We start from the raw sequence: 25,306 nt of genomic DNA, 5'->3' as shown, positions 1-25,306 counted from the left end.
TCAACTTGAAATTCTGTTGTTTATCATTCTGTTTTTCTAAGCAGTAGGTAATGAAGATTAGGTAGATCACTGCTTCACTTGAAAACATTTATATCAAGCATTTTGTCTGGTCTAAGAATGTTAGTTTTTAGGAATAATCTGTAACTCACAGGTTCTGGGGAGCACAGTTATATATTTAGATCAAATTTCAGTCTTTTTTTTGGTGAAAAATGTTTTTTTATTGTGTGTTTTCAAAACTAATGATGCCTTGCAATCCCAAAGAATACGAAAAAGTTCATGAAAAAACCCACAATCCTTAAGGAACTTTTCAGTGTTTGAAGGACAGTTCAGAAAGAAATAACTACCTTACTAGAACTGTGTGAAAAGTAGCCTGATGATAAAACAAAATACATTTGCCTAAAGGAGTTTATGAGCTTTGTCCCACTGAAAATCAGTGAAATGAGTTGTTAATGATAATAACACTTCAAAAATGCTAGTATTGCATGCAAAATGCTTAAACTGTATTTGTGGGTGAGTATATATCTATGCCAAAAAGAAAACAGCAGTTACCCATTAAATAGTTGGAATACTGGTGATGAGAAGATTATTGAAATACATGCCATGGAAAAAGCAGAGTTTGTATAAAAAGTCAGTAATGATATTCTGAAGCATTATGGGGAGAAGGTGTAATGTAATTAGGTGCTAAATGAGAAGCCAAGCATCACTGAATCCATCAATGACAGGGCTAGGGTCAATCTACCCCAAACCCTAAAGTAATTGGAAATTCACCTTAAAGTAATTGATTACTGACATGTCTAGATTCAATCAAAAGTCAGTAATGAGCCAGAAATACTAGTCCCCTTTATCTATTTGTGTGAAACAGTGTCATCAATTTAAGAGTACATATGAAATGCAAGCTTTAGTGTGTGAGGGAACTATAGAGGAAGGTGAATATTCTTTTGTTGAATGGGAATGAACCTTTTGTTTCCTTCTGGATCACTAATTCAGACAGTAGACAAGTATGTTTTCAGTACCCTTCAGTAATTTAGAGCAGGCACAGGAATATATGCATTTAATGTTTTAACAAGCTGCATAACCTCATCTCCTTCTGCAACAAGGTGACCAGCTTAGTGGATGGCAGGAGGGCTGTGGATATTCTTTACCTAGACTTTAATAGTCTTTGACCCCATTTTCCACAACATTTTCCTGGAGAAAATGGTAGCTCATGGCTTGAATATGTGCACACTTCCCTGGGTGAAAAACTGGTTGGATGGCCAAGCCCAGAGAGTAGTGGGGAATGGAGCAACATCCAGTTGGTGTCCGGTCACTAGTGGGCATTCACCTCACCAGGGACCAGTGTTGGGCTCAGTCCTGTTTAATATCTTCATCAATGACCTCAATGAGGATATCAAATGCACCCTCAGTCAGTTTGCAGATGACACGAAGTTGGGCAGTATTGTTTGATCTGCTGGAAGGTAGGAGGGACATGGACAGGCTAGATGCATGGGCTGAGGCCACGTGGATGAGGTTCAACAAAGGTCAAGTTTCAAGCCCTGCCCTTGGGTCACAGCAAGCCCATATGTTACTACAAGCTGGGGATGGAGTGACTGGATAGTAGTTCAGTGGAAAAGGACCTGGGACTGCTTTGTTGGCATCCAGCTGAACATGATCCAGCAGTGTGTCCAGATGGCCAAGAAAGTCAATGGCATCCTTCAGCAATAGTATGGCCAGTAGGAGCAGAACAGTCATTACCTTTCTCTACTCAACACTGCTAAGGCCATACTGCAAGTTCTGTGTCCAGTTCTGGGCTCCTCACTACAGCAAACACATTGAGGTGCTGGAATGAGTCCAGAGAAGGGAAACGATGCTGGGGAAGGGTCTGGAACACAAGCCCTTTGTGGAGTGGCTGAGGAAGCTGAGGTTGTTTAGTCTGGAGAAAAGGAGGCTCGGGGGAGAACTTATCACTCTCTACAACTCCCTGCAAGGCAGGGGTCAGCTTCTTCTCCAAGGCAATCAGTGACAGAAGGAGAGGACATGGCCTCAAGCTGCACCAGGGAAGATTAATGTTGGAAATGAGGAAGAATTTCTTCATGGAAGTAGTTGTGAAGCTTTGGAACAAATTCCCCAGGGTAGTAATGGAGTGACCATCCCTGCCAGTGTTCAGGAAATGACTGGACGTGGCACTGGACATGCTGTGATTCTTTGATTCTGTGACAAACAAATTCCAAGCAGCACTTTAGCAGAGGCTTTTCTAAGATCAGCTCTAATTGCCCGTTTAACTGGTAAGAAAATGGATATTAACATATAAGGTAATTCTTTTTTTTGAAAATTATGAGAGATACCCTAGTATTTCTAAAAGGATTCACATGACACTTTTATCCAATTTTCCAGTTTACTTTCAATTCTTCAACAGAAATTGAAAGCCATACACACTGCAACGTTAGGTCACTATAGCTGGCCAAAGAAATTTTTTTTCATCCCTCTGCTCTTTTTCATCATTTTACTGAAGAAGAAAGACCCCATTCCAAGCTCTAGTAACTAATATACAATTTCCTTTATTCTCTGTGTAAAGCTCTGTATTATTGAAAGGTGTTCTACTCACTTCCTAGGGGCTCAAAGAATGTGGTTTAAATGAGCTAATACTAGGACTTTTCAGAAGCACTATGAAAAAAGAAAGAAACATTTCACAGAAACGTGTTGTTAGCTGCAATGGTAAAAGAACTCACACGTGAAGAAACACTCCAACCCGTACTCTTATTCTGAATGTATTTAGAAACTACAGTTTTCCAACAATTTAGGTCAATAAAGACAACTCCGCTTCCAGAGTGGCTGACCTTTGTGGACTCAGATTCTGCTTACAATATTGCTCACCATTGCATAAGGACCACCTTAAGAAGAATTGACTTCCAATAGAAAGGACTCATGTGCCAGGGATAAAATAATTTCTCAAGGAATTGATCAGATAAATACTCAAATCATGGGACCCTTTTTCAATGAAACAAGATCAAATATAGGAGTCGGATTATACATTAGTTGAATGACACTGATAGTGTAATATGGAAAGGAGCATAAAAACATTGCCAAATAGAGTAATGATCAAGATAAAAAGGTGTGTGCTCACAGAGAACAGTAGACGAGATCTAGAGATCCTACAAGCCTGTTTCTTTGTTGACATTAAATAGTTATTTGTATTTTCAAGCCATGAATTTTCTGCTTTTCCCTTTCTTCCCTATCTATCAGAAGGATTAACTATTGAAGAAAATAGATATTATCTGTGAAGCATAACCCATGCACAGATTCTGCCTCAGCAAGGATGCATTTATGTTGTAAACAGATAGAAACATCAAGGGTGTTGTATTCTTTATATATTTTTCAGTGTATTCTTAATAATAAATAATTGTTTCTTCTACCTGACACATTCAAAATCGTATATTTCTCGACTGCAGCGAATAAGTTCAGTGGGGTAACAGAGCATGGTAACTGAGGTATCACTGAAATGTGGGAGTCTCAATCCCAGCCACTGAACAAGTAAAGCAGTCTACAAAATGTCCTGCCTTGAACTGAATTAGTTATGCACAAGGGAAACAAATAAACAAAAAAAAGACAAAAAAACCCAAAAAACCAAAAAAGAAAGCAAACCGAACCAAAAACCAAAAAAACCACCTAAAATAAGCCAAACCACCGAAAAACAAAAAACAAAAAAACCCACCAAAAAACAAACAGAAAAACCCCATCCCAAAAACAAACAACCAAACAAAAAAACACCACCCACCCAACTCTGATGAAAAACTTCCTAAAGGTTGTCATTGGACTTTGAGTCCAAACTTAGATGAAGAGAAAATTTCACAGGTCTGCTGCATTCCAACAGGAATGAGAAGAGTTGGTTGGATGTAAAGCTCAGCATTGGGACAAAAGGGGGAATTAGGTAATGAAGTGCTGGTCATGTAGGCTGTCAGAAATTGCTGTTTGTATCCTTCTGCTAAAATATGTCTCAGTTTATGTGTGTCCTTTTCTGTCTACTTCTCAGAAGCATACAGAAGATTTTCCAGAAAACAGTAGCTTTCTGCACAGATATTTTGGCATGACTTGCTAAAGATCATTTTCTCCGCAAAAATACCAGTAAAGAAAGGAAAAGGAAGGAAGAAAAATCTGAATATACTGTGAAGAAAAACTACCTCCTGTAGCAAAAACCAGAAGTAATTTGGCATCTTACCAATAATGTTGTTTTCAAATTTTGCCATGTAATTATGACTGGTTTAGATGGTTGAGCAGGGCTTTTTCTTCCCATGTGTGAAAACTGAAAGCTGTACAACAGTATCGACTACACTTTTCTGTGCTTTGTCTGATTGCATTGGTCATGTAATGACCATGTGATGTTCAATGAATAGAACAAATTTTTGTACTGCTTTAAAAAAAAAAGCCAGCTGTCATGCTTTGATGGGAGTTACAGCATGTCTGTATAGCAGAATATGATCTTTACAGTGCAGTCATGAGAACCATCATACAAAAAGGTTGTGATATAGTTTCTTCCCTCACAAAGTGCATGACTAGATTGTTGATTACCACTCTAGTTAATGTTCTTGTGTCTTCTGCTGCTCCAGTTGTTGTATTGAATCAGCCAGCAAAAATGACAGAGACATCATCTCACAGATTTATTGTGGTCTTGGCTTTTACACAAAGGCTCAGTTTAAAATGTTTGAGACTATAGATGCGATTAAATTCTGGATTTGATTAAATTAGTATATTGTTGACTGTGAGAGACAATGGCAAGTTAACCAAATGAAGTCAATTAAGCATGTCTCTGCATTCATTCAGAGGAAAGTGTTCATATTTTAACATGAAATCTATGACTGCAGAATGCCACATAAAAATTATAATAGATGCTGATGATGTTTTCATCTCCTCTGCCTGCTTTTACTTGTGTCTGCTTCTCTTGCTATGTTGTACAGTATTCTGACAGTTATTTAATTTTAAATTTATATTTCCATTTTAAGTTTACCAGTATTGAATTTAAATGCAATGTTACTGTTTATTTGAGGAAATGGGAAATACAGCAATTTTGTCATGAAAGCTAAAGGAAGAAAAGGCAGAGAAAAATACCAATTGACCCCACAGAAGACTTTTTTTTTCTTTTGAAAGCACACTTATATTTTATTTGGTGTATCACAAAGATGACTTTTTTAAAAATGAAAATGAAATTTTTATTACTATTTCCTTATTTTAGTAAAATGTCACCTTCATAGTAATAAGGTTTCTTTTGATAATTGATTACAGGGGTAATTGGTTATTGATATCTAGTTTTAGGGGCTACTCCTGTAAATACAGATGTGAATAATTTTACTAATACAAAATAGAAGTGCATTTTGTAAAGGCAGTGCTCTGTCATGTGTATATATATTTTTAAAGTCACTATGTAAATGTGTGTTCTGAATGCATACTTTACAGATAACATGCATTGTTTGAATTCATGAGCCTTGTTTTTAAATTTTTTCTGTAATGTGAGCTCATCTTGAAATACATTTTATTAGCCTCTGTTGAACACATATTACTTATGTCCCAACCAAAAATGAAGCAAACACACTGAGGTAAAAAAAAGCCTAATGAGAACAACTGGTGATATTCTTAATTGTTTTAGGTTTGGTTTAGTTTGGTTTGGTTTGGTTTGGTTTGGTTTAGTGGAATGCAACCTGAACCACCCCACTGCAGTCTGTGCTCAATTTTGTGACAAATCCTCACTTTTGAAATATCTAGACAACTTTTTACATTTTTTCCTCTCTTTTAACTCCAAGTATCACAACCTGCAGTACTGGGGAACATGACAGCTGGACCAAATGGCCACATTCTGTGAAATAAACCTGTACAAGGCAACAAGTCAGTGGCATCCCACGTGGCATTGTCCTGCTCCATACATGTACACACTGATGAATTTTACAGCATGGTGTGAGAAGTCTAAGATTTCCTGGACACCTGCATGTTAACAAGTATGTTTTCCTGACTTAAATTTCCTAGACAGGAATTGTAGAGTGCTAGCACAATACTGGAGAGTGTTTCATCCTGTCTGTAAGCACAGCTGTAGAGGCAGGACTCATGCACAACCTATATACAGGAAGATCTTGTTCTAGGATGGTGCAGTCTGCATTGTGAAGCTAAATCCTGCAAACCTCCCACCTCCTCTCCTGGACATACTGTTCCAGTGCTGGAGATTGTTTCACCTCATGTCCAGCCTGACCTGCTCAATCTGCAATTTGTGGTGGGTGTCTCTTTTAGGGCGATCTACCAATAGCAAGTACAGACTGCCTTGCATTTGTACTTTTCAAGTAGCCATAGAACATTTTGTACTATCTTTTAGCCTATACTTTGCCAGCCAACACCCACCAATCTCTGTAGGAATTATTCAGATAGTAGGGGAATAACAGCACCAAGAAGGAGACAAACTCTTAGGCAAGAATAAATACAATCAAATATACAAATGAGCAAACTAAACTTTGCTGGAAATGCAGGTCTGCAATATTGTGTTTTGTATTAGAAGTTTCTATGTGTTAAAGGAAGGAGACATTAACAATGTATGTATGTTATATATCTTTAAACTCCTTTTTGGAGTTATATTCTGAAAAATTTTCCTTACAAGTAACACTGAAACACCAACCTGGCACGTAATTAACATAAGTCTAGGGGAGTGGAGTGGTTTTTACCCTGTGAGTGATTCTTGATCTGCACCATGACAATCTCCGCTGCCACCATGGCACTGGACCTTATGATGAAAATCAGTCTGATATGAATAAAGAAAGGAAATCCCACAATTTAATTCTATGTGTTAAACTTCTGTCTTGCAAAAATTTGGTCCCTAGGTCTAAACAGTAACACTGAGTAAAAAGCAGGTCATTTCAGGAGCAGAAGCTGGTGCTTGGGATCTCAGCTTTGGGATAAATTTTAGGGACATTTCATCATCTGCCTTCATGGCATTTTCTGAAATTTTCCTAAATACTAAATTTATTGACATTAAAATTTAAGAGTATTATGAGACAAACTACTGAGTTTCACATTCAATCAGCCATTTTTCAGTACTGTACTGTAAGTCAGATCAATAACTTGGGAGGGTTGTGATGAACATCTTCTCCCCACCCCAGAGCTACTCCATTTAAACAGATTCTCACTCTGTTTAAATCAACCCCTTGCTTTTTCTATATAATCTTACTATAAACTATGCAAAATATATCCTCTTTAGCCCTCAGAGGTTTCTTAATGATAAAGTTTTGGGGATTTTTGTTGAAAATATGTTCAACTTAATGGTGCTTAAAGTGCTCTCTGGTATTTTTCCACCTGTTGTTTCATTTTCTCTCCCATTTAAATGGTTTTGCTTTTTGACTTTTTTTTCCTCTTGTCAGAAAAGTAAAAACTGTTTCTGTTACAGATGAGTCAGTTCCACAAAGTGTCTTTTCCAAGTTTCTCCCGCTGGGAATCCCCTTGTTTCCAATCACAGGATTGGAGTGGCAGCTACATTTTTGTTAAAACATCTGGGTTTTCTGCTAACTGGTTAATATAAAATTCTAAGCATATGTCAGAAGGGATTAGTCTAGAGGAGATTAGCGTTGAAAAATAATATTGTCACATTTTATACCCACAACTCATTTGATTTTGCATACCTCTGATTCTTATGTTACATTCTGTTTTCTTTTGATGAACATGTTTACTCTTATTATAAACATTTGGTCTTCACTTATCACCTGACCTCTGACTGTTTCATAAAGAATTTGCATTTTCAATCACAAAATGGTTTATTTTAGTCTTATTTTCAAAAATAGAAAGCCAACCATTTCCAAGCTGTGTTTAAATAAATCCATTAAATAACCCGTGTTCTAGTGATATAGTTTTGTGTCAGGCTAACAGGTGAACTCCAAATTTCCCCAAAAGTGATTTTTCAGTAGCTTAATTTTGGAAGTTTTTATAAATGTTAATTCTTTCTGTCCAGTTAATTTATTTTTTTAATTGTAATTTTTATTATTTAATCACTAAAGGTAATTTAGCATTATAGATAAATGACAAAAGAAGAGAGAGATCATGCTTTTATCTATGTCTCCAAGACATCCAGTTGGTTCTAGTGCACTCTGGTCTATTGGAGCAGGACTTTGATGGTCATGTCTGATTCATGTGCATCATGTTTGTAGTTAGGTTACACTCAGTAGCATGGCAGATTTTTGATAACACAAATTATGACTGCAACTGGTTTAAGTCATTTGTCCTTCTAGACTCGAGCCTGGATTCATTTGTGTTGTGATCTGATTTCAGCACAAACTGGATACTTCCATCTGTATGGGTATTGTTAAACAGCATGCGCTTATTGAAGAAGAATGATGTAATAGAAATGTATAAACAACAATTTCTTTGGTTGCTTTGCTGTCACTTGGAATCCTACAACCCATGAGCAACACTCTTTTAAGCCACTTTCTTCCATCAAGCTACTCACAAGGTGGTATCAGAAATGTTGTTCTCTTCTCAGCTTCTGTGTTGCTGGGATTTCTCTCCCTAGCAACAGCCTAGGTATAAATATTTAGTCTAAACACAAAGAAGGAGGAAGACAGGCACCCTGGTGCTTTGAGGGGTCCAGTTACTGGGACTAAGTCTGCAAACTGGTCTGTTTATCTGATGGAATACAAAAATTTCTTGTGGTCTGAAAAACTGAGATGAACTAGGGAATGATATTTGAACTTGAGTCTCTAAGGAGAGTCAGACTGTCATTCTTATGCACATAAAAATAAGACCTTAAAATCTAAAAAGTATAGGATAAAAAATATTCTTGATAACTCTGCCTTAGTCTTAGTATGTGGGTAGACTATTTAAATTCAAAGCACTAGGACACAAATGCTGAACATCATGAAGTTACCTGTACATGTTTAATGAGTGATATTAGTAGGATACTAATTTCTAATTAATTTATGGAAAAGATTAAGTTACAAGTCATAGATGTTTTTCAAGTGGAAATGTAATCACATAGGTAAGTAGACACAGGAATATACATGAACAAGGAAGATTTATTAGAAAGTATATATCATTCATTTAAATAATTGCTCATATTCGCATTTCATGGAGCAAGACCTTCAAAATTCAGTGCACAATATCTGTAAATATATCACAGAAGCAGACAAAGAAGTGAAATCTTGTTACTAAGGGGTTGATCACATAATATACTTAGTAAATCTACACTGCCAAATATTGCAAGCTGTTATTTCAAATTCTAATTACTTTACATGGTACTCATACTAGCTATATGTTTTTCCATTATTTAATCGCTATTACACTTTTTTTTCTTGATCAGGCCGTAAGACTTTTTTTCAGTATTCATGTCAGCAGATAAAATTATATAAATATACATAAATTTAAATTTATAATATATAAATTTATATATATATATAATATATATATTATATATATTATTTATATATATAATATAAATTTATATATATATAAATATATTTCACTGTTGTATATTGTCCTCAGTCAACATAGTTAATACTGATTTATCATTTTTTTCAGAATATCCTATACAAATGTATTATTATTTTTTTTCTAGCTTGTATCTGTATCCAGTCAATGTTCAATTTGGCTTAGCAATATACCAATGTAGAATACAGGACAGTAGCTACCCCGAAAATTTCAGTGCATATAAAATGGAGAATCAGTACATAGGGAATGGGCATAGCACGTAGTCTGAATACTTGAATGTCCAAAGGGAAGAAGTTGCTTTCCACAGAAACATGGAATTACTACTTCATATCTGTGGTAGCTTGAACTTGGTTGGAAGCCAGTTGCCTGCCAAAGGCACTCTATCACTCCTTTCCTCACTTAGCCAGGGGAAAGAACTTAAAACAAAAATTAATGAATCAATTTTTTCATGGATCAAGGTTAAGACAAAAAGATCACTCACCAGTTCCTGTTATGGACAAAAGAGACTCAACTCACGTAAATTAGTTTAATTTATTATCAATCAAATCAAAGCAGGGTAATGAGAAGTAAACCCAATTCTTAAAATACCTTCAACTTATCTGTTCCTCCTGCCTGGGTTTGACTTTATTCCAAATTTACTCTTAACTCCTCCTTCCCACTGGTGACAGGGGATGGGGAATGGGGCCTGCAGTCAATTCATCACACATTATCTCTACTGCTGCTCCCTCCTCAGGGGCAGGTCTCCTCCCACTGTTCTGCTCCAGCATGGGATCCCTCCCGTGGGATACCATCCTCCATGAATTTCCCCATCATGGGTCTCTCGCATGGGCTGCAGTTCTTCACAAACTTCTCCAGTGTGGGGCCCTTCCATGGGGTCCTGTCCCTGAGGCAGTGTACATCTCTTGCAGGGTCACAGATCCTACCAGCAAACCCTGCACCAGTGCAGGGTCCTGTGTCCACAGGGCCAGTTGGCTAATCTTGGTCCATAAGCTCCTGATTCATCCCAAGGCAAAGCCCTTTGCATTTCCGATGGTAAGTTACAGAAAGGGTCATTCACCCTCCTCACCTTGACAGACTCTCCTGCTGAAAACTCACACATCCCTCCATCACAGCACTCCAGGCACTACCTACTTTTGCATATGGGTAATGCCAAGAAAGTTTGATTCAAACTTTCGTTGGAAAAATCATATATGCCTTACATGTTTGTATATTTGTATGTTTCTATTACATTTCAATTGTGACCTTAAACTAAAATTCAGAATTGATTTGAGAAAAAACATCTTTAAGACTAAAGCCCAGGCTTGTGTTCACAATACCAAAATCTTTAAAAGACTGTGCTGTGAAAAATCAAATTCATAATTTCATGCATGCTTTTATTTTAATTCAAATATCATAAATATAGAACTTTGAGGTTTTTATAAACAAGAAAAACAGGAAAAAAGAAAAAAATGTTTTCTTTGAAGCTTTGGGTCAAGTCTATCATATTTTTAAAGGCTGTTTATTCTATATGAAAATTTCAGCAAGATAAAGCACAAAATGTAGTCTCTTATATGTGCATAAGAAACGGGATATGAACAATTATTTAAATTTTTTATGGATCATATCACAGAAGCTGTGGGTAAATATGTTTACTGTCTGCAGCTTTCTGAAAGCTGTTCTATGAGTAAATTTGATAGGCTCACCCCGCAAATATGTAAGTTGGAATGATTTTGAAAAATTACTTCCCCAGAACAATAGGCAATTTCACTGTCTCATTTAGAGAACAGTCAGCAGCTTGTATCCATTATGTAAAACAGTCAGAAACTTGGCTTCTTTACCAAATAGGCTATAGAATAACTTATTTAGCAAATGAAATCTTCTAATTTTCTCAGTTAGCAAAATCATCTACCATGTGTTGTTTAAAGGTGTTTTTAAATATTCTGGTAGAAATAATATGAACCACTGAAAATTTCCTAAAGGAAACATGGCACTAGATCTACTAGATCACTACAATATCTTCTTTTTCTCTTTGTAAAGTAATGTTTATGATTTATTTCTTTTTTATATTCTATATAATGTCTTCTGGGATGCACTGACTATCAATTTCCCCAGTGATTTTAATTTTTATTGTTTATCTGTGCACATTATGTCAGATATTTTATAGGTATTTGCATATCAGTATTACTGCTTTTTTGCTATTGAATGCAGAGATGTAGAAATGTTGCATACATTTTCCTTCTTGCATCCTTTAATCAAAGTCTTATCTTTGTGTGTACTGTTACTCAGCAGCAAGGCAGGGTGACAAAAGCCCTAAATGATGATGAGATCAAGGCAGAATTTGCAGCTTTATCTGTGACATAAACACAGATATCTGTAGGTGAGAGTTAAGGTGTGTTGCACAGACCACTGTGCTGGCAGTGCTGCTCTTACAACTACAGGTGTCCAACAGCAGTCCAATCCCATCTCTTCCTATGCTAGTTCAAAAATTATGATGGAAAACTTCCATTGTCAAAGATGAGTCAGTTGCTTTCTGTGGTTACAGCAATCTGGGGGCTTTGTGGAGAAGGACTGCGCAGACTATACACAAAGACATCTGTCAGAAATGTTTTCTTTGATGTGATGCTCTTCTCCACTAGGAACTCAACTGGCTGACGTGATTCTCTTATCTCCAAGGTGTATCCAGTGATGGATCTTTACCATTTTTCAGCCAAGCTGTATGCCTGCTGCAGCCCAACACACAGTTGACTGAGTAGTCTGGTTTCCAAAAAAAATATGCTTCTGGAGTTGAGCAAATAGACCTCAGGAATACCAAGCCCCACTAAGATTTGTACTTTTTTGAAGGTTAGAGACACAAGCCTTTCTTTCTCCAATGAAGTAAAGGCCATAATGGGACCTGCTGGCCTACTTGGTAGCTCACCCACTGAATGAACAGAGAGCCACAGCCACAGCCACGGGGAGAGTGGGTGGAAGGTGACTTCTCAGAAAACATATTGTGGATGTATATAAATAGGTAAGCAGGTCTGTAAACTGCCAGTTGGTGAGGTGGTTTAAGGAGCACCATTCTGGTGGGACAGAATGAGTGTGAGGCTTTTCTGAAGCAAGCCTTTAAGAGGTTGTGCTGGTTAGAAAGTAAACTGGTGGGAGAACAAAACCTTGACACAACAAACACAACAATGCCTTGAGAGAGATTCCAGGTTAGATTTACAGTTTAACAGAAAATTACAATAAATGTGATGCCATACAGAGGAAATGGCTTAAACCCAGAAAGTCAGAGTACAACCTGGCATCCTGCTGGTCAGGGTGATGGTTGCAGTTCTGTTGAAGTGATGGTTGCAGTAGAAAGCAGTGGACCTGTGGAAGGTCTGGTCCACTTCTGGATCTGTCCGGGGGGGTGGTGTCCCAAGTCTTGAGCTATATCTGCCCCGGTTCAGGGGGTATGTTCATTACCTCCCCCAAGGCAGGGAGTTTCACAATGGAATGATGTAATCCTGTGAGTCATAGATAGAGTCATTATGGAGTCCTTGATGGTCATTGCTGCTGCCTACTCTGCTGGTGCCATTCAGTTCATGATGGCCCACTAGCAGAGATGACCCCCTCAGGATGGCTGGGACTGTGCTGCTGCTTCCCCAGAGGGAGTTATCACAGATGAGTCAATGGTGTAAAGAAAAAGAAACATTACTCTTCCTGGCATGGTTTGCCTCTTTTCCTTTATCTCATTTAGCATCCAGCTTGAAACCTGAGGTGTCAGGTGTGCACTGGGCACCTAGTTCTAGGAACTCCTCATTAACACTTTATCAGAAATGAAATAGAGGGGAGTAGAATACACAGTTTGGGTTACACCCACATAATGGTAAATTTCCCCCATAACCACGACAGTGGTGTACTCAAATACTCTGAAATTAAAACTCTGTTGGTTCTCCTGTTCATGGATCAAACTTAGTCTGCAGCAATTTTTTAAAAGCTTTCCCTCCCAGGGTTTTATTTGAAAGCTGTTGTGCATGATTAACTGAATTCTTGCTTTTGAAAGAGACTAAAAGTGCTATATAAGTAAAAAAACCATTTGATTATTGCAGAATGAGAAAAACAAATATTTTTGCTTTGGATGAAAAATATTGCAAAAATATGTTTTAATCACATAGAATTTTCTGTATTATGTTTTTCCAGGTGTGAAGGAAAGTTCTTTGTAGCAATTCTTATAAAGCCCCATAATTTGGAGACTAAAGGTCAGGCTTGTTAGTATGTTTTGTTTGTGCTTAGAGTCTTCTGATTTTAAAATAATTGCTATTATTCTGCTGCAGTGATGTAAAAGAGCTTAACCTTGGATGTTAAAATTTCCACTCTTGTCAAAAAGGATACAGACCATCCACAGAGAACCCTAAACTAAGCTTAAATATTCTTGCATATGCTTCTTCCATCCCTGAATTTCCATTGACTATGTGGAAGCCTCTGCTAATTATGGGCAAATATGTAATTTCGCCATTTGTCTACTGAAGGGGAAACTTGACTGAAGTGCTTTAGGTGCTATCCAACTTACAGGTGGTGATTTGTGATATTGCTGCCAGCACTCTTTGTCAATAGCCAGAGTTTCCTTTCTGAGCTACAGCAGCATTGCTCAGACACCTCATTGTCTTGTCACAGAGCAGCTCTGCAGAAGGAAGATTACCAGTCTCCTGAAAGGGGTTCCCTGAACAGGACTGCTTAGAGCTTTCTGTATACGCATTGGTGATGATCTGTCCCTGTATGAGAGCGGAGTCTGCATGCAACTGCCATTACTTCAGCTCTTAGACATTCTTCATTTCTGCTCCCTCAGTCACTGATGGGAGCTCTTCCGCCATGATTTCTTGTAGTAAAATCAATTTTCTTCATCAACAGCTGGTATTTCTCTCTGACTCCCTATGGGACTTCTTCTTTCTTACCTGTAGGAATTGTCAGAAATTCTATATACTTAGGTTTTTTACAAAACTCAATTTTCCTTTTCAAGCTCTGTTTAGCATGTCTCATACCAGTTGCAAAACACTTATTAGCTTTCATCACTTCAGATTTATTTTTGAGTTTTTCAGATTGACTTTCTCGATCTTTTATGTGATTATCTAGCCGTGTGTTTTTATTAAGGGAATGGTCTCTTTTGGTTCAAGTATTGAGTGCTACCTGGACTCTGTTTCCACTTCTCTCAGGAAGTTTCTCTGCAATCTTTTTTGCCACAGAGCCCTAACATAAAGGTGAGGAAACAATTTTCTCATTTCCAGACATTAGCTGAAGTATACTACTCTAATGACTGTGATGAGATTACTGGGTGATTGTGAAGTGCTATTATCAGTCATTTTACTTAACTTTCAAAGTGCCTTAGGCTTTTAACAACCATTTACTGAAAAAGAGGTTAATGTTAAGATTGTTGACCTGTTACAAGACACTCTTTTCAATGTTTTCATTTTGCAATACTTCAGGAATTTTGATTGAAATATTCAATTTAGTACCCGAGAATAAATAGCCTAAACCCTATCTCAAAACCCAAAACCTGCAGACAAAGTGGCGCAACAGTTCTTAGAACAGAGCTAGAAAGAATCTCTTGTGTTGTCCAGTATTACTAGCACTTCTCCTACTGCTGCTACAAGATACAAAAGCTTCTGTGGGGGTACAGCTTTCCATTATTTTTATTTCCCAGGTTTCAATGGTTTGATTTTATAGCCTTAATATGTTCTTTTAACATAGTTCTTTTTATGTGCAAACAAAAATCGGGACCCAAAATTAAGGAAATGCCGTCTTCGCTTGACCAAATGCATTAAGATTAAAAATATCAGTAAGTTCTTGTCAGTAAATTGCTTCCAAGCTGTGTAATGAAGAACAATATAGAACAAATAAGAAAGAGCACACAGTTGGCAATAACACTGGGCATACACATTATTTTAACAGATGTTTCCTATCCATAAGGCTACTTAGCAGTTTTTTTTAATGTATCCTTTCATTCTTCCTACCAGCAGAAAGTATTTTTGATTCAGTGCTGCTTTAATATTTGATAACCTTGCTAGTTATGGAAAAACCTTGTTAGAAAGAAATTCTTTCACATGAATAGAAGGATGATAAAATGGTGTCTGTCAGCACTTAAAAATAGTGGAGCAGATCAACTTCTTTACAATATATAATACTAATGCAGCTAGGCATAAGAGTGTTGATAAGAAAGAATTATTATTTAGGGACATTGAGTTTGAAAGGTGTAAAGTGATTTGCTAAGGTTTTGCTGTCCTTTAGGCTAGCAGATTTTTTTAAACATTTATCTGTTCTTCTGTGTTCTGGATCCTGGTAATGTATCCATTTAGTTTTTCCTTTTGTTAACAGCTGAGGAAGACTGAAGCCATGTAATCAGTAAACATTTGTTAGTTTTACTCAAATATGTCAAAAATAAAACAGAATTCTGCTACCACTCCTTTCCTCAAGAAGATGGTGACAGCATTGACTGATAGCATTTATATGTTCAGCTTCAACTCTTCTGTACTCCAAGTTAAAATGAATGAGATTCAGCCAGTTGATGAAAATGAAGATGAAAATAAATGATAAGAGAATGGTCTCTATAAAACAGTTTAAAATAACTAGTTGCTAACAGATGTGATTAATGCTGATTAAGCAACCAAGGTTCAATGACCTACATAAAATGGAAAACTAAAATTAATAATACAACCCAGAGGGGCCAGAATGAGGATGAGAGAATAAGGCCACAATATCACTGGCCTTTCTGAAGCTGGCCACTGAGTCTCATGCACAGTCATATGTTTAAGAAGGGATTTGCATCATGTTGTTTGAAAGAGCTTCTGATCTAGCTGCTAAACGCTATTCTAAGGAGTAGTAACTGTACCGTTTTAACCATGGATGTGGACATTGCTTGGGAAAAACTGGTAGGACCAGGAGGATAGATGCTAACTGAAGGCAGTAAAAGGTAACATTGATGTAAAAAATAGATGTATAATACAAAATTCACCTTAATTTCCATGCTTCCATGTAGCATAAAACTCCTTTTTGCAGAAGGATATATAAGTAATACATTTGATTAATAATGAAGACCTTCAATGATAAGAAAAGCACATGATTACTGTTTCAATACATAGAAAGCAATATTTGTCATAATATTTCTCAAGCCCTTTTTGAAGAGGAACAATTTTCATTCTTCACACTGACTAATTTTCTCTCTTAATTGTACTTTCAGAACATTGTTATTCTAAATGTCTCTCCAAGTTCTCAGATAATGATTAAGAAAGAAAGGACTGCTGAAACACTCATTGGTGGTTCACCAACCAGTCATGAAACTATAAATAGGAATTTTGCTCTTTAGACTAATAAACAAGTTCCCTGACCTAATGAAAATATAGTGGGTGATCCTTGTGATAATTGACGAATGCAAAATGATTTTTTTTGCTTCCTCAAATTCCTTTGTGCATGACACTGGATCCACTAAAAAACTTGGGGTGGTCAGGGAAATCATGCCTGAAAAACAGCTCAGTTCAATCCAATTCAACTGGCTGATTTGCAAAAGCATAAAGGCCATAAGCCAGGAGACATTAAAATCCCACAAATATAATCCTATCAATACAAACTTAATAATGGCCCATACATTTGGATTCGAGTTGGTTCTCATCAAAAATTAGTAAAATTTATGGTAGATATATATTGGCAACTGACTTGGAGGAAAGAGGTGTTATCACTCCCTCACACTCTCCTCATCATTCTCCTGTCTGGCCAGAGAAAGATCTGAGCAACCGGTTGTGGTTTACAGTTTGTTGCGGACAACTGCATGCCAATACTGCACCTTTAACTGCTGTTCTAAATTTTTCTGAACTGGTAACTCTAATTCAGAAATTGTCCCAGTTATGGATGGCAGCCCTGAATGCAAGACATATGTTTTTTATGGAAGTGGCACTTCTTTTACATCCAAGATTTTCACTGCTGGAACAGACTAGAGTGTCTGTATACCTTTAACAGTCTCCTGCAGCAGTATGAACATTCACCCACGACTGCACATGTTGTGCTTACCAAAATTTTATGAACAGCCTCAATTTCTCTGGATAATTTGGTCAGAGGAGAGCCCCCTGAAACTTTAGGAGAAGCTGCAACAGTCATGTGGCAAAGCATTTTGTGAAGCAGAAGGTGAGATTCCGCCTGAATCTCAAAACCATCTTTTAAATTACTCTGCCAAGTAATTTAAACCATTTCAACCAAGCATATTTCCTTACTTTTCTACTTCACAGGGAAGAAAAATCAACTGCAGATGAATGGACGGATTAGGCTACACCAGCTTTGTATGTATACAAGACATATTGTCATTAGTTTTGGCTGTAATATAACTATCTGGAAACTTAAATTTTAAAGATAGCAAATCAGAAGATTGAATTTACGACATTATTCTATACCCTGACAGTGCAGTTCTCTTTGACTTATAATCAAGACACAGAATGGCCATGGTCCCAAGCTTACAATAACTATACCGTAAGTGCTGGGATTCCACCCTTAAGAAAGGCAAATTTGAACCTTGCTGTTGTGGTCTCACATGAAGATGAAATATATCTCTTAAATGGGTGGGAATGGGAAAAAATTGATGAAAAAGAAATCAAAACCATTCATAACCATTAAATTTCTGACATATTGGCACTCCAAGCGAAGCCCAGGAAAGAAATAAAAATTAGGGTGCCAAACAATCAGTGGATCTACTCACAAAAACCCCACTGCAATGAAAGTATACCATATTGCTTTTACTAAAGCAAGTAACAACAAAAAATCCTATTATTAGATATCAGAATCAAATTGTTAGTACAACTTTACTTTTACACAAATAAAAAACCATTTTGTTCATGGGGAAAACAGGTAGAAATATTGTGTGTAAAAATACTGTTTGATTTTCCTAATTGTATTATGTAAATTGTGAAGTTTGTGTACAGTGGTGACTTCTAGATATACCTATGCCCAGCCTAATTTTTTTTTACAGCGGCACTGTACAATAACATCATGTTTTATAGGCAACAGTACATCGTCACAGATGAGAGTGGAAATCAACACATACCACCTCTAAAAGGAATTGAAGCAGACATCATTTTGGTAGAATGTTGAATATACAATAAACTTAAATCCATAGCAACAACCTTACCCTTTGCTGTAAACCATGTTGAAGAAAAAGGTGATGTGAACCACGTCGAAGGGAAAGAAATTTACACATCTGCTCTTTTAAGCATGAGCACAGGCATATCTTTAAAATATCCCATCCACTGCTTGTAATATTCCTTTGGATAGACCCCAGCTCTCAATAGAGTTTGGGTCTACAATTTAAAATTGTTGTTGAAGAGCCATATTTAACAGCTCAGCCTCGTATCAAACTGTCTCCTCATATCTATAATGTTGGTCCCCAATAAAAAATATAGGTCAACAACAAATGTGATTTAACCAGCAGGGTCATTCAGATGAGTTATTAAGCTGTTAATGCAGGATAATGTTTCTGCAATTCGATCAGCTTGCTCACTATTCCTGAAAATCTCTGCTATAGGTAGGACAGCAGGCAGCTATCAGTCACAGCCAGCAGCATCAGGCTGGCCTCCTCTCCTGCCTGGGTTCTGCACAGGGAGAAAAGGCAGGTGGAAATACCAGGAGAACTGCATTTGGAGAGGTAGCATGAGACACCTTGGTTATTTTATTACTTATTGACTGTAAAACTTGCACCTAAAGGTTTCATTTTTGCACTTGGAAGGCTGAGAGAGAGAGGAGAAAAAGTCATCCCTTTCATGCTAGCCTTTATTTTAGACACTCAAATGTCTGACCATCAGCATGTGGTAACCTTTCAGTAATCTTGCTGCAATGTTTATACACAGACAAGTCACAAAAGCAGATCAGATCTGTTTTCTCCTTATCACTGCTCAGTTCTAACTCTGGGAGTGTATGTTACAACAGGTTTCAGGTTGTCTTAAAAATGGCAGAAGTTTGGTTTTGTTTATACTCCACTATTCGTCGAATTGACAAGATTTCTAGGGATAACAACTACCTCCAGTTTTCTGGTAAGAATAATATATCAGCAGTCTTTGCAAGAGAATTCCCATTTTAAGATTTTTGCATTCATTAATATATTAAGAGTTGTACTGAATATATTAAGAGTTGTACTGAATATTAAGTTTAAATATTTTGTCACATGTCACAACTATAAATTTTTCTAGTTTGAGTATAATATGAATTTATTAAATTATTTTTTAAAATTCTACAAAATTCTTTCAGACAGATCTTTCTTTTTTGAACATCAGAGATGGGATTTTTAATAGCATTTTCTGCCCCTGCTCTTGGGATATCAGATTACTTTACTTCACATCACTCTGAATACAGATCTGAAGTGGACTCCTTGTTTCTCAATACTTCCAGCTGAGGGTGAAGATTTAAAATTTGCCCTGAAATGAATAGAGAGTTGTGAAATTTATTTGTATTCTTCTCAGACCAAATCAAGATTTGTAGGGCTTTTTAACTTCTTCAGTCTGTGATTCTGAACACCATGGTATGCATTCTTTGGATCCTAATTATGTTCTTTTCCCAATCATGTTTTTCACAAAGTCTCTTTCCACAACTTTGTCTTCTTTATAGTGATCATCCTAAATGATAGAATCAAAACTTGTTGTGCCACAATTTCGAGAAGCTTTAAGTTTTTTAAGACATCAGAAATAGCTGAAGATGACATGTAAAGCCAGGTTCAAATTGGTTGTTTTGATGATTTTCTTATGCTAGCTATTATGCATTAAGGCAACTTGAATTATTTCTGTATTTTATTATTACTGTAAAAGGTAAAATTGAAAGCCCTGAGATGCAGCGTCTGACCAAAGTACTATTTATAGTTACAAAAAATCAGAAGATCTAGGGGCTGATATATAAAGCATTAATAGCTTTAAAAACTGGCCAAGTATGATACAGAAATCAGACTTTTTATTAAATTGGGCCAGGTATGGAAGCCCTCCTCTGTCTCTTACCAGATCCATATTCAAACAAAATTGAGTATGAATGACATGTAATCTGAGTTGAGGAGACAAAAAAAAGAACTTCCTATTTGTATACACTTTATTACACACTTTGCTTTTTGATACACAATTTTTACACCATGGAAGACAGGATATTCAGAATCAACATGCTTTTTTCCTGTCCCTCTCTGCTCACCTCAGATTTCACATATTTCTTTTATCACAATACATAGCATATTCTGAAGTCATGTAAGACCTCTTTGACAAATATTCTTTGTAAGCTTTAGAAGCACTGGCTGTTCATGCTGCTTACCGAATAGAAGATCCAACACGAATGGTAAGGACTTTATTCTGAGTAAATCTAAATGACTTAAGTAAAGATAACAATAATAGTCACACAATAAAGTAGCTGATTATGGTCTACCTTTGAACAGTCATTTCAAGTCTTTGTGATGAAGATGCTTTCTGACCCAACAAGGACCAATTCTGGCAATGTGACAGATGTTAACGAAAAGAGTGTGATGCCAACAGTTGCACTTAAAAAGTTCAAACTACCAATACACTGTCAAATGCCTTCACCAGTTGCAGTCTTTAGAATGTAGGCCTTAAATCTTTCAACTTTCAATTAATTGTCTCTGTTACATGCAGTTGTCTAATGTTTCTCAGGTGCTGCTAACAGCACTGAAGTGGTGATAGACTAGTTAGGGTAATATGTAATGCATGCAACATTATTTATTTCTAACAGTAAGAAAGAGGTATTTAAAAAATGTTTACACTGTATTATACTTACAGGGAGTGAAGCAAAGAAGTCATGGACAAGGTTGTAAAAAAATGCTAAGAAGGAAAATCATCTTTGGAACATATTCATACTTGTGTATACATCTGTTTCTAAAATTTCATCTTTGCTTGTGGAAAAGGCAAAAATGCGGCAGAAGAGCCAAACTCTGCAGAGGGTCTGTTCTTAAATAATTCTTGCACATCAAGTTTATGATTGGACAGGAAGAATTGCTGTCTTGGTAAGGCAGAGAAAAGTAATGGCCATGTACAACAAGAAGATTTGAATGTTGGCAACCTAAATTGCACCTTGTCAAATATCTCTCATTGTATGATGCTAAGCCCCTTCACAGAAGTAATTTAAGTGAAAATATCAGCTCTTGTATTATTAATCAAACAGCAAGCAAACAAGAAAATAAAAACAACCCAAAATCTCTTTTTTGAATGATAAAATCTGCCCTCTAGAGTAACTATTACATTTGTAGTTTCAAAGGAAAACCTTGAATTCATTATAATAACTTATTTTTCAATCTTGTCAAACACTAATAAGGAATTAAAAAGTATATTGCCCCTCTTTTCAAGGTGCAGTACCATAAGATCATGTATTTTAAATTAGCAAGCTGCAGAATATAGAAGCTACTCCCATGAAGTGGAGAACATAATCTTGTATTGGGAAGAAAATGGACCAATGAGATTTATCAGACATAGTTCACTCAAGGAATGAATCCAACACCTAACACTGGCAACAGTGGCAATATTAACGATATAATATTTATTTTTATGATATTGTAAAATCTGGAGAATAATGAGGTGATGAGAAACATGCAGCATGACATGTCAAGATAAATCCCATGTAACCAAAATGTTTTCCTCTACTACCAAATATCTGATTTAGCTAATAAAAGAAAAATATTTGATAAAATATATGTATATTATTTGCTCAAGTAAAAAAAATTGTCTAACAGGGAAATGCATGATCAGAATGAAATTACTGTAGAGTTGGTGGAGTGGGTGAAAAACTACAGTCAGAGAAAACTATCAATGAATTGCTATCAACCTGAAATGAAGAAATGGTGGTCTTCTTTTAATTACACATTTTCTTTATTTCCTTAAAAGATGTAGTAGGCTTCCACATCATAAGTGGAGAGAATTACAAAGGCTTTGGGTGCCAGTCACAGGAAAATACAGTATTAAGTGAAGAAATGCTTCAAAAATCCATTGGTGACATTCACTAAAGAAAGTACAAAGTGTTTCTGTATGACAGAAAAGCGTCATCTCCATTAAGAGATGGAGGAAAATAGGGAGGCAGCAACAGTTACAACAGTCTGTAACTTTAATGAGTTTGAAAGGTTATGAAAGAAGTGGTCTGTAAGTAAAAAGGAAAAGGGGAAAGAAGAAAAGGTGTTTGAATGCACGTCATCTAGAAGAAAAAACAGTACAATAACTATCTAACAGTCTGCAATTTTGCAAGAGGAACAAACATTTCTAGGAACAGGAAAGAGTCCCCTCTCAGCGTGATGCTATATAATTGTAAACCAAATTACAGAAACAACAGCTTTTAGCAGATGGTGGTTTACTTTTTGTTGAAGTGTCTTTTAAAACAGTAACATAATTCAAAACTTCACTGAAGCAATGTGAAGAGAAAAATATGCTCAAAGAAAGAAAAAACAAGAAAGGCAAATTAGCAGATTTTCAAAACAATTGAATTTTATCTAGCAATAGTCTGCTGAAGGCAGGGGATGGTAAGTCATTGTCTTGTGATATTTTCCTCTGTTAGGCCTAATATGTAATAAATTTGGCTGCTGGCACCTTCTCCAAAGATATAGACTTAGAGATGTTCCCTCACACCATACACATGCACCTGTGCCACTTCACATGTTAAAATATCAGCTACATTGATGCCTTAATAATTTCAGGGGTTTTTTTCTTCTCTTCATGTATCTGTAACTTGGTGAACTTCTGTGTTCTCACGGAATGCTGAAAACCTCCTTTCCCAACACATTTAACCAAAGCAAAGCTCTCTGGACAGAGATTCAAGGACGTATTCGTTACCCTAGGACCTGAAATATGTAACCAACGGTGAAATGGGGGAGCACGGCCTGGGGCAGTCAGTATCATCACCTGAAGGTGTGATTGGAGAATTAGGGACCAAGATGCTAATAAGACAAAACTCATAAAAGGTGAAGAGTTTGTGACTGGGTGTCCATTTTTGATGTAGATCCCAAGGGGGACTTTGCTTGCCCAAATACACCTTGAAGGCTTTGAATAAATTTGTCCACTTTTTATACGCCCAATTGTTCTGACCTCTGTTTCAGGTAGCTTGTTTCAGGCAGCTTGTTTCAGGCATCATCATAACCAACTAGGTTGGGAAAGGCCTTTGTGATGATCAACACCCTCTAACACTCCCAGCACCCACTTGTGAACCAGACCATGGCACTCAGTGCCACATCCAGTCTTTTCCTAATCAGGGACACTTCCAGGGATGCTGACCCCACCACCTCCCTGGTCAGCCCTATCACCCTTTCTGTGAAGAAATTCTTCTTGATGTCCAACCTAAACCTCCCTTCTATCCTGACGCTGGACACGTGGGAGAAGAAACTGGCCCTTACCAGGCTACACCCTCCTTTCAGAGAGCTGTAGAGAGCGATGTCTCCTCTGAGACTCCTTCTCTCCAGGATAAACAACCCCAGCTCTCTCAACCACTCCACACAGGACTTGTGCTCCAGACCCTCCAATAGCTCTGTTGCCCTTCTCTGGACATGCTCCTTTCCAAATATCCTTTCCAATGTCCTTTCCAAATGGGGGTCCCAGAACTGGACACAGCACTCAAGGTGAGGCCTCACTAGAGCTGAGTACAGTGGAACAATCCCTGCCCTGCTCCTGCTGGCCTCACTATTGCTGATACAGGCCAGGATGCCATTGGCCTCCTTGGCCACCTGGGCACACTTCTGGCTCAGGTTCAGCTGTTCTCAATCAGTATCCCCAGGTCCCTTTCTGCCTGCACACTGTCCAGCCACTCTGCCCCAGCCTGTAGCACTGCAGGGGTAGTTGTGGCCAAAGTGCAGGAGTCATATTGCTGGATTTGGCCCATCTATCCAGCCTGTCCAGGTCTCTCGGCAGGGCCTTCCTATCCTCCGGTAGATTTACTACCCCCACAACTTGGTGCCACCTGCAAATTTGCTAATGGGACACTTGATCCCATCCTCCAGATCATCAATAAAGATATTAAACTGGGCCCAGCACTGATCCCTGGGGATAGCACTAGTGACTGGCCACCAGCTGGATGTGTATACTGCTACTCACACATTTTCACAGCTTCAGTTTTAGCATTGCTAGGTCAGAAGATTCCCTTGTGTGCTTTTCAGTCTCAGCGTTATTAATTCAAAATCTGTTCATTTATTAGCAATAACTACAGAATGCACCTGGGCAAAAAAGCTCAAATCAGCTCTTAATGATATAACCATTCACAAGGCAAATTAGCAATGTGGGTGCTGTTTCTTTGTAAACTCTGCTTGCATGAGAGTGGCAATCATTCAGCTAGCTGTTCTTTAATGGGTAGTATTTCTAAGGTTACATGTTCGTTTCTGCTTTTTATTGAGAAGTGAGAAGGCTATTCTCATAGGGTTTGTTTGTTCTTATTTCATTTACTTTTGGGGTTTCCCCCCCCCTCTTTCATGTAGTTCTTTTTCAAAATCTGTAGTACACAGAAGCTTGGGGAAGTTAATTTATAACTTTAATTCTTGTAAGAATTTAAGATAGGGAACTGCCTGCATCTTCTTCTGGTCACAGGACACTGCAGCAGATCACAGTTTCAGCAGTAGTGAGAGTAGCTGTAATAAAGTTTGGGAGCTTAATTCAAACACATTTTTAGACTTCTGATAGATTTTATTTTTTTCTGAAAATATGTGACCTAAAAGCAACTGGAAATATGTACCAAATGTACATATTCAGTAAAATATCTGTATAGAGGCAAAAGAAGTTATGTGGGAAATGTCTACACACACACACACACACAAAAGTGGTATGTAACAGTATCCACTTACTCTGTACCTAGATAAAAAAAGAATTTTTCTAAACTATGACTTCTACATGTTGACTCCTTTTGAGCTCTTGTATGAAAGCTTGATAATCACACCCTTCCTAAATTTGCATGTGAGAAGAGAGGGTAG

At 37.2% G+C, this 25,306-nt stretch overlaps 1 long non-coding RNA gene across 4 annotated transcripts; it reads left to right on the top strand.

Moving 5' to 3' along the window:
- The first annotated feature begins 13,184 nt into the window (after positions 1 to 13,184).
- LOC146424547 (uncharacterized) lies at positions 13,185 to 22,007 on the top strand. Of its 4 annotated transcripts, none has more exons than XR_014846897.1 (6): positions 13,185 to 13,249; positions 13,564 to 13,631; positions 14,578 to 14,618; positions 17,634 to 17,684; positions 18,920 to 19,039; positions 21,156 to 22,007. It is a non-coding gene; the product is annotated as an uncharacterized LOC146424547 (long non-coding RNA). The 4 variants fall into 4 exon arrangements; XR_014846899.1 differs by having other exon boundaries at positions 14,578 to 15,759; XR_014846898.1 differs by having other exon boundaries at positions 14,578 to 17,532.
- Positions 22,008 to 25,306: the final 3,299 nt, after the last annotated feature.

Source organism: Lichenostomus cassidix, chromosome Z (genome assembly GCF_008360975.1).
Source record: "Lichenostomus cassidix isolate B80296 chromosome Z, HeHo_3.0, whole genome shotgun sequence".
Classification (NCBI taxonomy): Eukaryota; Metazoa; Chordata; class Aves; order Passeriformes; family Meliphagidae; genus Lichenostomus; species Lichenostomus cassidix.
Note: the sequence above shows the minus strand (reverse complement) of the source record. Positions and strands in the feature narration are given on the sequence as shown.